This window comes from Heterocephalus glaber, unplaced genomic scaffold (genome assembly GCF_053883595.1).
Source record: "Heterocephalus glaber isolate CG9 unplaced genomic scaffold, H.glaber_assembly_v1.0 deba00001561, whole genome shotgun sequence".
Classification (NCBI taxonomy): domain Eukaryota; kingdom Metazoa; phylum Chordata; class Mammalia; order Rodentia; family Bathyergidae; genus Heterocephalus; species Heterocephalus glaber.
Window position 1 is genome coordinate 5,630,970 of NW_028258349.1, and position 14,572 is coordinate 5,645,541.

A 14,572-nucleotide genomic window follows, 5' to 3' on the forward strand; every position below is an offset into this window, starting at 1 on the left:
GTGATCTGTGGTCTGGTATGAAGGTAACTGTTATTGTTTGTCCTGGCCATTATGTGGTACATGGCACATTCTTCATTGGTGACCTCATTGAATTAGAAGGTGAGTATGGAAGATCATACAACCAAACTGTCATGCATGACATGCTTAATAAACAGTAAATTGCTAATCTTGTTGAAGCTCCAAGAATGTGATTTTAGCTCATTGATTTCAAATGATTTGCCTTAACACATTAAAGGTATTTAAATCTTTCCGGAATTGACCCAGTACTTGAAGAACTTGAGTCATAAGTCTTTGCAGCACTATATATGTTGGAAAGATGTTTATAGGAATACGTAAAAACATTAGGAAGAAGTATATTTTTCCAAATTGTAGATGGTTTATAGAAAGGAAATTTAATTTTTAGAATAGAAAATTATTCCCAGGAATATATATTTTTTTGTTCAGTTGTTTTGTATTTATTCCTTGCACTTTATATATGCTGTAGTTATCCTGGTACCTGATCCTTTGTTTGTTTGTTTGTCTCAAATTTAGCTAATTTTTGTAAGATATTTTTGTGAAATGAATTTCTTGAATTGGCATAAAAATTATCTTAATTCTTTAAAAGCTTACTGAATGTCACAAATGCTACACTTTGTATCGTGGCCAAAGTATCCTTTTGAGGACATTAACTTTGGAAGATTGTGTTAAAAATAACATTTAAGCAGTTATATTTTTACTATACATTTAGAGTGATTCCTAAATTTAGGCTACTTTCCAATTGTTCATCTTGGTCCTGTATATTTCCATAATGTGTCAAATTTAGTTGCACCTGTTCAACTATTTACCAGAACAGCTTCAAGTTAGCAATAAAGCTTGTAATGCAAAAAATCATATATCATTTTGGGACTTGTGCAGCTGTTCACAAACTGCTTAAGCTGTGTTCTTTATCTTTATCTTGTCAAAACTTCTTAATGGAAACAAGGCTGAGAGTTTTATTTCCTGCTGTTCACTAGTACATTATCTCACCTCCTTTTTCTATTTTATGTGTGTAATTTTTGGTCTTTCCCCTCTCCAATGTTTGATTTATAATATATATATATATATATATATATGTATAAATAACACATCTGCAGGATAAATCACTGTAATAAAAGCACTTTATTTTTTGGCAGAGTGAAAATAACATTGATATTATAGTATGGTGGATAAGAGTTCTTCCTAGATTGGTGAAGAAATTATAATGTAATTGCTACAGTATCATAAATAACCACATAGAATTCTGATAGTTAAGAGTAAAAATGATTATAAATTTCCTAACAGAGGGCATTTCTGAGAATTAGGGAATCGGGTGTTATCTCTAGCTTGGATATATGGAGTACTTGTTCATAAGTAAGATTAAAGCTTATTTAATAGTGATCTATAGCTACCACTTGTAACAAATGATACACATAAAACACCTACTATGTGCAAGATATTAACAGTACTTACAATAAGGCTTTTTTCTTCTTTATTTAAAAACTTCTTTTAATTTGGTGATTGATTGATTGATTGTTTGGTAGTATTGGAGGCTGAACCTAGGACTGTAGTACTGAGCTACATCCCTAGCCCATTTTATTCTATTTTGAGACAAGGCCTTGCTAAATTGTCTAGGCTGGGCTCAAATTTGCCATCCTTCTTCCACAGCATCTAGAGTGGTGGGATTACAGGTGTGTACCACCATGATCTGCTAGTTTTATGTTTCTAACTGCTAAGAATACATAATTTGTATAATAAACTCAGGTTTTTTACTCAACGTGACATTTAAAAATTTTCCTGAAGATAAACAATGGCGATTGTAGAAAATGTACAAAATATAGACAGACACATAATATATGTCCTTTTCTTTTGTTATAGAGAAAAACAAAATTACTTATAATCCAGTCATCCCATGCCCACCTTCCTCCCACGCTCAGCATTCTGTATATAGGCTCTGAGGCCCTCGCTAATGTTCCCGAAGGCTTGTCTACACCCTCCAAGTGACTCTGCCTATTTAATGCGGTTCACTGCTTTCATCCACTCAAACAAAGGCTCTTCTCTAGACAATGAGAGTTACTTCTTACTTATAGCTTGCTGGTTCTGCTTTATGATGAGAGCCAAACAAGTTCTCTACTTTTCTAATACACTTTTTGTTAGCTGATTTAGAGGTGTGGCATTATTGGTTTAATATTTAGCTGGGCTCAATATCATGTGCCTGAAATCACAGCCACCAGGCAGGCTGAGGCAGGAAGATTCCTAGAGGCCAGCCTAGGCAACATAATGAAACTCTGTCTCAAAATACAGAGTCAATTTTTTTATAAGTTAATAAAACAGACCAATTTTTTTCTAGTAGCTAAAACTGGTTGGAGTCAATTTGACAGATTTTTTGTCAGTCTGTTTAACAATATTAAAGTCAGAGAATCTTAAAAATGCTAGAGTCATAGAATTTTAGGGTTAGAAAAATAACTTAGAAAGGCTGAATGCCTTAAAATTTTTTTGATGAGCTGTGAGTCCTGAATGTTATTTATTTCTATAGCAGTTTTATGAAGAATTTAGTGCTAAGTCTGTCTAAGATGGTTGATAGGATAATCTTCGTGCTAAGAGGACATGTGTTAAAAATTGGATACCCTGGCTTAAATTAACTAAGGTCTATGGGGAGATAATTAGAGCAAATGGCTAGGTGACTAGGTTGATGGATCTCAAGTTATCATTTGGAATCACTTGATCTAGAGGAATGTGCCCTAGCATAATTGTGTTTAGACATTTCTCCTCACCCTTTCTAAGTGTTCTTGCTCTCTTCGTTAGGATATAGTCTACCAGATGATACTGTAATTAAAAAGGGAGGGAGCAAAAGAGATACTTCTGTGGATTACCCAAGTACGGATATTAAAATCTCAAGTATAAAATTTGTTCAGCATGATGCTGTAGAAGGAATCTGAATGTTTGGTGTATTATTTCTTCTATGATTTGAAAGAAAACTTTACTTTGTATGGAAGCTAGAATTTAATAAAATACCACTTTTGAATATAAAGAAGGCTGATCAATTCTTTATGTACATAACGTGTTGACTTAGGGAACTTACTGCAAAGTAAAAAAGATCATTCAGTCTGTTCTTGAAAACTTGTTAGTTTAATATTGTTTTCTTTTCTGTGGTTATTTTTTTTTCTCCTAAAACACTCCAATATTGTGGTTTGTATCCCCACTGCCCCAGTACTAGGGATTGAATCTGGGGCTTTCACACTGAGCTATATCCCCAGTCCTTTTTTAATTTTTTATCTGGAGACAGGGTCTTACAGTATTGCCCAGTCTTGGGTTGAACTTGTGTCCTCCAAGCTTCTCAAAGTTCTGGAATTACAAGCATGTGGCACCGTGCCCAGTATCTCAATTGCTTTTTTCTAATCTTTTAAATTTGAGATACTTGTAGATTTACCTGCTGTTACAAAAAATAATACAAAGAGATTCAGTATGTATACCCTTTACCAGCTTCCCCTAATGAATCATCTTGCAAAACTATAGTATAATAGCACAACCAGGATATTGACATTGATTCATTCAAGGTAAAGAATATGTTGCCCACACAAGAATTTCTCATGTTGTCATTTTATACCCAAACCCACTTAATTTGCCTCTCTGACCAGCCTCCTCCTTGACTGTTGGCAAACTCTCATCTGTTTTATATCTATTATTTCATTGTCTCAAGATGTAACATAAATGGAATTACATAGTGTATAATCTTGTGATATTGAGTTTTTTCATATTAAACAATTCTCTGGCACTTCATCCAGACTGTCATAGATACCAATAGTTTTATTATTATTATTATTATTGTAGATTAATTGTCCAATGTGTGGTTGTTCCACAGTTTGTTCAGCTATTTAAGAACATGTAAGTTTTTTCTTGTTTTTAAAAAATCTATTGTGAACTTCCTCAACTTGATAAATAATATCTACAAAAACTAGTTAAAATCATAATAATAAATCCTTCCTTATATCACTAACAAGGCAAGGATGTCTGCTCTTACCACCATTATTCAATATAGTGCTAGAAGTTCTAGCCACTGCAATAAGGAAAGAAAAGGAAACAAAAGGCATGCAGATCAGAAAGGAAGAAATAAAACTATCCTTATTTGCAGATGACATTATCTATACAGAAAATGTGCAAAATCTTCAAAAATACTCCTGGTTCTAAAGTATCTATTTGGTTCTTTATGTCTTCTATGTCTTTGCTCAAATTTTCACTTGTTAAGCATTGTTCATAACTGCTCACTGAAGCATTTTCATCATGGTTGCTTTAAAATTATTATCAACTGAACATATGAGATATCTTGGTTTTAGCATTATTGATTGTCTTATTTAGTTTGACGTCTTCCTGCTTGTTGGTGTGACAAATGATTTTCAGAGGAAACCTGGACATTTTGTGTAATCTTATGAGAGTCTGGGTTTTCTGTTTTTATTGGGCTTCTCCATCGTGCTACAGGAAAGGATAGAGTGGGGAGAGAGTACCACCTTGTGACTACCAGATGGAGGTAGAAGGCACAGATCACACTTGGCTGTTACTGCTGGATGGAGGTGGGAGTTCCAGCTTCCTTTGTGGTCTCCACTGACACTGTGGAACCTGAGAGTGCTCTTGTTACCACTGGGCAACAGTGCAAGTCCAGACACCACTGGGCCAGTTCTGATACCATTCCAGCAGGGAATGTGTGGCTGGCTCCTTGTTACTTCCACAAAGGGGACAAGTCTAGGATCCCCGTGTAGTATCCACTGACACTGCCTGGGGAGGGGATTTATTACTGACTGGTGGGGATGAAAGTTCTGGCTCCCTGCTTGGCCTTTTGGTGCCAGTCAGCTGGGGTGTTGCGTCACCTGGGCATTGAGAAGATGGAAGTTTATACTTTCCTCTTGACCTTTGCTAACATGAGTGGAGATGTGGCCACTCTTTTATCTCTGGTGTTTGGCTGGAATAAAGCTGTTATTGTCAAAAGTTTACTGTACATATAGATTCATGGTTCACTTCCTAATAGGTATTTATTATGAAAAATTTGTTGTTAGGTGATTTTGATATTTAGCAGATTAAAATTTTTCCAGAAGAGTTAGGTTAGTGTGTACATATGGTCCATCTATAAAAAGGTGAAAGTGATAGTGATAAATGTTTCCTTATGGTAATTACTATGCTTAGAAAAAGAACTCAACATACATGTAGTGGATGTGTCATAAATGACTAAGCAACTTTTCTTTTTGTATAATGTGGTAAATTAAGTGATTACAAAATGGTTTCTTAAATCACTATAGAGATTTGAGTGAATTGCTTTTGTTTTCCAACGTATCTAGCATAGCTTTAGGAAATAAATTATTCCTATTACTTTACTTTTTCACTGGTTCTATATGATACCATGAACAAATTGGATCATTCATGGGCCTTTCTGGTCACTTTATGTAAATAACACTTGAATTAACTGTGTTAATATGTTGTTGTAGTAAAGGTCACTGTTTAATTCATGGGAATGATTTGAAGTTACACTATCTTTGAGTATTTTAGACTGGCTTGTTTTTAAAAAACAGGGTCTTGTTTCTATTTTCAAATTACAGTATTTTACTAGACCCAAATACTGTTTTCCAACTAACTGAATATCTCTGAGAGAATGGTCATTTTGAATAAGTACATCTTTCAACAAAATTGTTGACTTTTTTGGAGCAGAATCATTTGTCTAGAATAAAAGAGTGGAACAAAAATCCAACCTGACATTCTTAGCCACTTCTTATTTGTGTATGAGTGCATGTGTGTGTGTGTGTGCGTGTGTGTGGTTTTAAAAGTGATAAATGATCAACAACTTGTTAGTCATGGAGCAAATGGAAATATTAATTAGAAATACCTACTAAAAGTTATCTGTATGGTGGGATGAGTGATCAAAGCATGTTATGTGCATGCACAAGTCTGAAAATTAAATTCATTAATTTGTATAGCTAATATGCACTAATAAAAAAGATGTGAGATGAGTTATCTGTAAAATACTTTGTGTTTGTACTTTCCATTTGTACTCTGTTAAAAGCTAAGAAGTGATTGTAAAGTCCTGCCTTTTTAAAACCAATTATCATCACCTCAAATTGTAATGTATAAGGTGTTGGACTAGAAATACTGGGAGTAAATGCAGCCTCAGTAACAATAAGACCATCACCGCAAGAAGGGGATCCTCATCAAGGAATATCCAAATGCTAGAATACTTTCACCTAAGAAATTATGTTTTATTAAACTCCTATGTTGGGTTCTGTTGTTTTCTACTATTTTTTTTTTTTTGCTGAAATTCTTCTATTGGTACATTTTAGGTATACAATACATTTACATTTATCATTGGGTGGTTGTACCTGTACAGGATATATCTTGGCTCTTATTTTTTCCCCATTACCTGTGTGCCCTTCAACCCCTTCACCCTTCCCTATTTACATAGACTTTGTTTCCATTTTTTTCTTTTCTTATAATTTCCCCTTCCCCTACCCCTTTGGACCTTTTTCTTCCTATTTCAAATTATAAATTATTCATTTTAATAATTTTAATCCTCATTTACACTTTCAGTTGCTCACACTAGAGAAACTATTCGGTATTTACACGTGTCCTATTTATTTCACTTAAGAGTATGGCCTCAATGTGCATCCATTTAGCTATAAATGTCTCTAGTTTGTCATTCTTTATGGCTGAGTAGTACTCCATTTTATAAAAAAACCACATCTTCTTTATCCAGTTTCCAGTTGATGGGCACTTGGGCTGTTTTCCAAGCTTTAGCTATTACAGACTGTGCCGCTATAAACATGGGTGCACATATATCGCTGTGGTATGATTCTTTTAATTCTTTGGGAAGCTACCCAGCAGAGGAATAGCTGGGTCAAATGGGACCTCTAGTCCTAGTTCTTTGAGGTATCTCCATACTGATTTCCACAGTGGTTGCATCAGTCTGTACTCCCACCAACAATGGAGAAGGCTATACTTTCAAGGATCATTTCTATGGTTTGTTTTCTAAACATTTTTGATGTTTCTAATTTTTTGTTAGTATATGTTTGTGATACATAATGAATACATTCATCATGGTGGTTGATCAAATTTTTAAAAATATTTTTTCTAGTTTAAAAAAACCAAAAAAAATATAAATTTTAATAATACCAGTATTTGGTGATTGAAAGTCTTTTGTGAGAATGTTTCACTGCCTTTAGATCTGCAGAAATGACAAGAATGCTGTGTGACTCAGAGCTGCAATGTATTAATAAGCATAGCTTTTCTATTTTATTTTTAGCAGTGTAAAAACAGAAAATTTTAAAGTAGGCAATACTGAATGTGACAGTTCCTTACAACATTTGTTTTCAGTGTTACAGGACTTCTTAAGTGAACATTGTGGCATTCCCAAAATACCCATGGTAAATAATATCATGTGTAATAACGAAGATTATGATGTTTTGGTGATACCTTCCATTTTCTCTTACCTGCAAGAAAATGCCCAAGATGAAATTGAAGGTATGCTATAGTTAGTAATGTTTTTCATATAAAAATCATATATAATTTACTTTATTTCAGCAGTAAACTCTGATTAGGATCTGAGTGTTTCTCCAATCCTTAAAAGTAATCCTGGAACATATTTGGCCATGGAGATAGAGAAACTAGGTAAAGGGATATTATAGAATCTCAGAGTGAAAGAAATTTTCAAGGTCAACTAGTTCAGCTGTTCATTCAAAACCTTGATGTCATGGATCTGTGGCCCAGCAATTCCCTTGTTTTCATTCTTGGCTTTCTATAAATGTAGAGTAAGGATTAATGTGTGATAGCAGTGGTGGTTCCTGCTGACATTTGTTAAGGATAGAAGTAGTAAAATGAATCGGCCAGGTAGAAGTCTGCATTTACTGAAAAGAATACTGGAGTTTGCCTCTATTTCTCATTGTAGAAGTAAGTGCCTCTCTGTCACTGGCCTTTCTTGGCAGCAAAGGTGAGCTTGCTCAGTGGAAATTCATGACTTTCAAGACATAATGGAGATGACTCTTAAGTCTCAGTCATAGAGAAGCTTTAAGCATTGATGTTGGCATGGAAAGTTTAAAGCATTTTAAAGTGTAGACCTTGTCATCTTTCAGGATCTGCTTCATTATATCCTTAGAAGTTTTTATCTCCACAGGTCTCATAGGGTAAAATCAAGGTGTCAGATAGTCAGGTCTTATCTGAAAGCTCTGCTGACTTTCCTTCCAAGCTCATTCATGTCATTCACTGGTAGAACCCATACCTTTTTAGATTGTAGGACAGCGATCTCCACATTTTCTTTTTGGCTGGGGATTATGCTTAGCTCATTGTCCATAGCCCTGTCTACCTCACCAATAAAGAATCTCCTTCAAGGAAAATCTCTGTGATCTTTTCTTCTGCAAGTAGCTGTAAAAATAAACTGATCAGTAATCTTAATTACATTGGAAAATTAGAATGCAAAATTCCTTTTATTATTTAAAAATCCTGAAAATACCATCAGCTGGCAGGAATCATGGGACCCATCTAGAATTAGCAGCTAGATGGGGAGTTCACATAAGAAAAGTAGCACTGTCTTATTAATATTTTGTATCCTAACTCCTGATGCAGTGCTTAGCAGGTAGAAAATATTCAAGAATTGTCTGCTGAATGATTGATGCTCTAGGATAAAGAGGGTAAACAAAGAATTCAAAATTCATGATCCTGTTTGAGGGTCAGGAATCCCTTGGTATTTAGAACAAGACAGCTACCTGTTGAAATTTTTATGGCAAAGAATTTGTAAAATCCAGTCAGATATAACAGGAATCTTTGTTGGAAATTTATAACTTGAAATTTCTAACAGAAATATATGTTATAAAATATATGTACTTGAGTTAGCTTATATATTTAACTTATTTGTTAGAATTTGTTTGTTTCTCCAGAAAATGAAGCAGTTAAAATTCAGGTAAGTAGAGAGGTAGATGCAGCTGAAACAGTGTGTCTAGAAGAGCTGATTCAGTGTGCAGCTGCCAAAATGGAGCTTTATGCTAGAGCTGACCTTTCTAAGCAAGTTGAAGGAAATTGTGAAATTGTAAATGAACTAGTTGCTGCCTCCACTCAAAAAGGTTGAGTGAACTGGGGAACACACAAGCAGATGATAACTTAATGTCACAGGAAATGTTTGTTGCAGTTGTGGGGAATCAATTTCAGTGAAATGAGAAAGAGAGTTTTGGCACATTTCTGATCACAATGGTGTAAATAGATAACAAAATAATGGATTTTTCATGCTGCCCTAAGAATCTCTGCTGCTCATCTAGTTTGCTTCATGTCTATTTTTTATATTTGATTGAGCTTCAGTGAAATGTAGATTTATTTCTATCTGTAAGTATTGCACATAAATGCTCCTTTGTAAGAAAGGTCATAAAAACATGCAAAATAGAACATAATTGGATATTCCTTATCTACAATAACTTGCTTTCTAAAATGCATAATTTTCTCATATTAAGCCTGCTCATAGCTTTCTTGTATAAATACATGTTAGCACTTTAAAGAGATGGAAGAAACGGAGAGAATGCAAGATGAGTATACAAAAAATGCAATAGATATCACATGTACAGTGTTCTTTTGGGTTGTTTTTTTTATCCAAATTATAGGGAGTCTGCTTTCCACACTGTGTTTGCATAATACTTGTCTTAAAAGCTTTTATGATTGGGAAGTTATCTGCCTAATGAGACTTATTATTGAGAATCTAAGTGGGATATATTTTTGTGTTGAACTGTGCAATCATCAAAACAGCAATGGGTAGCATAGCAGGTTTAAAACAGAAATGAAATAGTGTTGTTTGGAGCCAATGTGTGCATAAAACATTCCCACTATTGAATGTGAATGATTAAAAAGTATTTTTCTTTCATCATAACAGTATTCTGATCATATTTCTTACACAGTTAAAATGATTACCTATACAAGCTATATCAGCTATGTATTCTTGGAATCTCATATTATAAAGCATAGCTTTTAAACATATTTATATTTTTAAAAATCTATGTGATGTTAATATGCCTGATTAAAATTACAGTGATGAAGATTGAATCTTATTATGTTTTTCCAAACTTATTATGGGCCATCGTGCCAATGTAGCACAGCTATCAGATAATAGTTTGGTATATTATTAGTATTTCAGAAAGAATATTACATTTTCTGTTTGAGTGTTGTTATGTTTGTTTCTTAAATTTGAATAGATAATAACATTTTTCAAATTCTAAATATGAAAGGATTTGTGTTGGAATTATTGTTTAACCACTGAAGGTCATGTTTTTTACTTAAAAAATCCATTGCAGATGTTTAAAAAAAAATGCTGGTTATTTCTGGATCAGGTTCAGCCAAATACTGATTTGAAAACCATTTATTACACTTTTAAAATCAAATTGGTTTTCCAACTGAATTTCCACTTTATCTTGGAATTTTGATTTTGTATATTCTTTCATAACTTGCTGAGTGTTAAGAGATTATGTAGCTAGGTAAGTAAATACCTTTCTTATTCCTTTTTAGCATGATAGTTTTTAAGATTTTACTTTACTTCTTCTTGAGTTTAAAATCTAAACTTATATTAATTTTTATTCATGGTCTCAGTAGCTAGGGCTAATGTGGTCTTCTTTGAGTTAGGTAGAGTACTTTTTGCCTCAATCAATGAATAGTTAAGCAGCCCAGATGACTTAGTATAGGGAGTAGAGAGAAGCCCTGGGTGGTTATGGATGTTATATTTGAGATGAAAATATTGATGTGGACAAGAACAGTGGTTTATGTTGATTAAGTTACCAAGTGTCCTATCCTTATGGTCTATCAAACAATTCTTGATGGTTGTGTTATATTCTGTTGTCAAATACTTTCAGTTGTAAGTGACAGAAACTCAACTCAGACAGGCTGATGAGGCTTTCTGGATCTAGAGTCTAGGGATGGGAGCATATTTTATCCATGTTCATGTGGATCCATCCTTTTAGTTCTGCCTCCCTTAGTGCTGGCTTCATTCTCAGATTAGTTTTTTGGTTTTTTTTTTTTCATATGGTGGCAAAGGGGGCCTCAAGCAGCTCCAGTTTTTTTGGACTCAGGAGGAGGAAGAGAAACTTTCCTGCTAGTCTGTGGTCCTGCTTGTGTATGGCTATTGTTCTTTGACCATTCACTATCAAATAGGAATGGATCTACCTGTCCTCAATGAATAACACTTCTCCCTGTATAGAGACAAGGAAGTCTTACGGATGACTTGTCTTCCAAGGGATGGGCAGGCAGTTTTCAGAAGAAAAGGGGGCTCTGTTACCAGAAGAAAGTAGAAGGGGTCCTTTGCAGATAAAAACACAGAGACCTCAAATGTATAGATGGATCATAACCCATTCTCTTGTTCTAATGGGTATTCAGGTGTCTGGTTTTTCATTATTAAAAATAGATGCCTGAAAAGGATGCTCAGTGCAACACACTGTGACTTCTCTAAGGTTTTATACAGTTAGATAGCAGATGCAGAATTTTTGGGTTGAATGTTGTGGATTTAAACTCATATATATCATACTTATATGAGTATATGTATTTATAAGTATGAAATAATCCTTTTGGGCTGCTGAGCTTTTGAGTTTTGTTTATGGTTATTTTATTTTACTTAAGTTTTAATTGTCAGACCCATTCTTTTGTGTCTTGTGACTTGTTTATAGATGGATTTTAAAATATTTTATATTATGTTCTAGTACTATCATGATGTTTAAATTTACATTTCTAATCCATTTGCCATTTGGTTTTATGTACTGTATGATGTAGAAATGTTTTTTTTCCTCAAAGGCTAGAGAGTTTTGTTTACACTGTCTATTGAGTAGTCTGACTTAAGTACTCCTGGCTAGTAGTCTCCAGTGAAATTTATACTGTATTTCACTACAAGGATTCAAATCACTAGCACCTGATTGATTTTTTAATTTTTTAATTAATTAAGTTTACTGATACATTTTCATGAGCATATTCACCTTAGGGAATTTGTACCTGTACATGATACATTTTTTTTCCCCATCCTCCTCCCCTCCCTTCAACCCCTTTTCCCTTCTTTATTTCTAAAAATTTTGTTTCCATTTTTCTCCTTTTCTTGTTTTTTCTTTTTCCGTCCTTCCTTTCCCCACTTTAGTTCCCCTTCCCATTTGAACATTTCTCATTTCACTATATCTATTACTTTTTGTTATTCACTTCTTTTATACAATTAAACACCAATGTTTGTGTTTTATGTTTTAATGTTTCACATAAACATATCCTCTGTACTTTACTATGTGATGGAATATCTATATTTTAAAATTTAAGCATACATATGCTGCAGCAAATGTAGCTGTCTTTGTTGCTGTTTATCATTGTCTAGTGGAGCCTGAGGCACCACTGACTTTTAGCTTGCTCAATTGAAGGAAGGTGTACTCAGTGAACTTGCTTACTGTTTATACTCTCCTTTTCTCTTATTTCTCTTTTCACAATATACCTGCCTACTCTGCTGCTTTGCATCCTAGAAAATAAAGTTCCATATAGCACTCAAAGATCAGTTTGAGAAATGAAGTAAACTGACCTGATCTTGGTGTTCAAAGGATGCTATTTGTTCGGCATAATAGATATTGTGAAATAGGAAGAAAAGGTCCAAAGGGAAAGGGGAAGTGGGAAGGGTAAGGGAAAGGAAAGAAGGGAATGGAATTAATATGAGAAAAGGAAAAAATGGAAACAAAGTCTTTGTAAATAGGGAGGGGTGGAGGGGTTGAACGGAGGGCAGGGGAATAAGGGAAAAAATAAGAACCAAGAGAGATTATGTAAAGGAACAAATTTCCAATGATGAATGTCATTATATTGTATACCTAAATTGTACCAATAAAATTAATTTTTAAAAAAGTCAATTTGTCCTAACAGGCCTTTTACTTCCTTATTTCTGGACACAAGTTTATTCTATTGATACTCATCTCCAACATTAGAGGGCTTTCCTAAAAGACTGCACAACCTGATCAAATTTTATCAGAACTACTTCCTACCCACCCTACATATAGCAATCTGTTTTTCCTAGTAGTGACTTCAGGAAAATCTAGGCTCATTCTAATTCCACCCAAAATTTTTTAAACATTTCTTGGCTTTTGAGCTGTCTTTCTTAAAAGCAGTTTTTACCACCTATTTTTGATACAATAAAAACAACAGCACCTGAGTCTTGACAAGTAAATTCCAACTATATAACCAGGCCCACAACATAATATCGACTATTTCCACCACCTCCAAAAGTTTCCTCATTTGCCTTTACATTCACTTTCTTCTCCTTACCCTTTCAGAATGTAAAACCAATTCCTAACTGAACTATAGAAAACTAGTCAGCAGGCTGGATTTAGCCTGTGTCCAGAGTTTTCTGACTCTTATTTTGATGTCTACAATATACACAAAGAATATTTTATCACCTTATACATAAGGTATAATTCCCACTTTCTATCCTTTGTGCTATTGTTATAATTGAGGTATCATTGAAAACTCTGAACATTTAAAGTTTTAAATTATTATTATTATTTTTTACAATAAGGGGCAAATTGTTATCTTTCTCAGAATACTCCTGCTTACTTTGAACATACTTATCCCATCATTCTTGCCACTTTCTGAAGGAGTTCTGGAAGTCCTCTTTTATGAGTGTCTTCATTTGTGTCCTGAATCAATTCAAATGTTTACTTTTCATGATCATTTTGATTTGGGGGCAGAACCAGATGTAAAACAGTGTCAGATCCAGTGAATAAGGTAGATGAGGAGAACTGTAATATTTTTACTAGAAGCCTGCCTCCCCCATTCACCTTTTTTGTTTTTTTTGGTACTGGGGATTGAACTTGGGACCTTGCGTTTGCAAGGCAGGCAGCAGCACCACTGAGCTAAATCCCCTGCCCTCACCATATTTTTGATCACATGTCAAAGACATGAAGGAGGATTTCTAGATCTGCCTCAGAAAGTGGAAAGAATGATGAGATAAGTGTGTTCAAACTGAAGGGGAGTATTTGAGAGGGATTAATGACAATGTGTCATTTGCTATAGTAAATTTTTAAAAGTTTATATTTTCATTGTGTATTTTGATTATCCCTTGTATTTTATTCTTATTTATGTTGTAAATCTTCTTATATGTTGCTGTTACTTTTGTTTTAAACTATTTGCCTTTAAAAATATTAAAATATGTCTTACTTAGTGATATCTTTAACATTTTTGTGCTCCTTATTATGTTTGGAATCATAGTCCTGTCAAATAACTTCATTTATTATTTCTCTTGGCACAAGTCAACTGACACTGGATTCTTCTGGCTTTCATTTGTCCAAAAATGTCTTCGTTTTTGCAACATGACTTCCTGGAACAGAATTTTAAATTGAAAATTTATTTCACTACTTTAAAGATGCTGTTCTACTGACATTTCTCTTACATAATTTTTGATAAGTGAGCTGCTCTGTCATGAATCTTCTGGCTGTAAGATTTTCATTTCATCACAGATCAACAGTTTCATTGTATATGTGTGGTTTTCTTTATGTTTATTCTTCAATGAGTTCATTGTATGAGTTTATTTCTTCACATTATTTTCTATTCCACCTTCTCTCTTTTTTCTCCT

General features: G+C 34.0%; 1 long non-coding RNA gene across 2 annotated transcripts in view; it reads left to right on the top strand.

Annotated features, from left to right (window-relative positions):
• The window catches only part of LOC101711476 (uncharacterized), a 29,965-nt gene extending 20,058 nt beyond the window's left edge, over positions 1 to 9,907 (top strand). For both annotated transcript variants that reach the window (XR_015443032.1, XR_015443034.1), the window contains one exon: positions 2 to 9,907. This is a non-coding gene — a long non-coding RNA (uncharacterized LOC101711476). The remainder of the gene's footprint in view (position 1) is intronic.
• The last annotated feature ends 4,665 nt before the right edge of the window (positions 9,908 to 14,572 follow it).